General features: G+C 50.3%; 1 protein-coding gene across 1 annotated transcript in view; it reads left to right on the plus strand.

The window, feature by feature from the left end:
* Window positions 1–140, plus strand: part of SLC39A11 (solute carrier family 39 member 11) — a 204,503-nt gene extending 204,363 nt beyond the window's left edge. Inside the window, exon 11 of the mRNA XM_018570330.1 lies at window positions 10–140. The gene's annotated coding sequence lies outside the window, so the exon portion shown is untranslated. The remainder of the gene's footprint in view (window positions 1–9) is intronic.
* The last annotated feature ends 228 nt before the right edge of the window (window positions 141–368 follow it).

Consider the following 368-nt stretch of genomic DNA (forward strand, 5'->3'; position numbering starts at 1 on the left):
CCCCCCCATAGGACGAGGCGCTGGGCGCTACGACTACAGTTTACAAACAAATTTGCCTTTTTACGAATGATTGATTAGTTGTGTATTTATCTGATGTTTTCTGTGTGTTAATATTGGGAGTTTGATTCCAAAGATGTGATCTGCGGAGGAATAATCGGAGGGTGCGGTGCTGTGTCTGTACAGATGATTGATTAGGTGGAGACCCGACGTCTCAGGTGTGTCTATTGTAGTAACGAGTCAGATGCTTCCATACATTCCGGGGAGGGCTCATTCACGTTCCGGGGAGGGCTCATTCACGTTCCCGGGAGGGCTCATTCACGTTCCCGGGAGGGCTCATTCACGTTCCCGGGAGGGCTCATTCACGTTCC

Source organism: Nanorana parkeri, unplaced genomic scaffold (assembly GCF_000935625.1).
Source record: "Nanorana parkeri isolate BGI_ZX_2015 unplaced genomic scaffold, ASM93562v1 scaffold1507, whole genome shotgun sequence".
Classification (NCBI taxonomy): Eukaryota; Metazoa; Chordata; class Amphibia; order Anura; family Dicroglossidae; genus Nanorana; species Nanorana parkeri.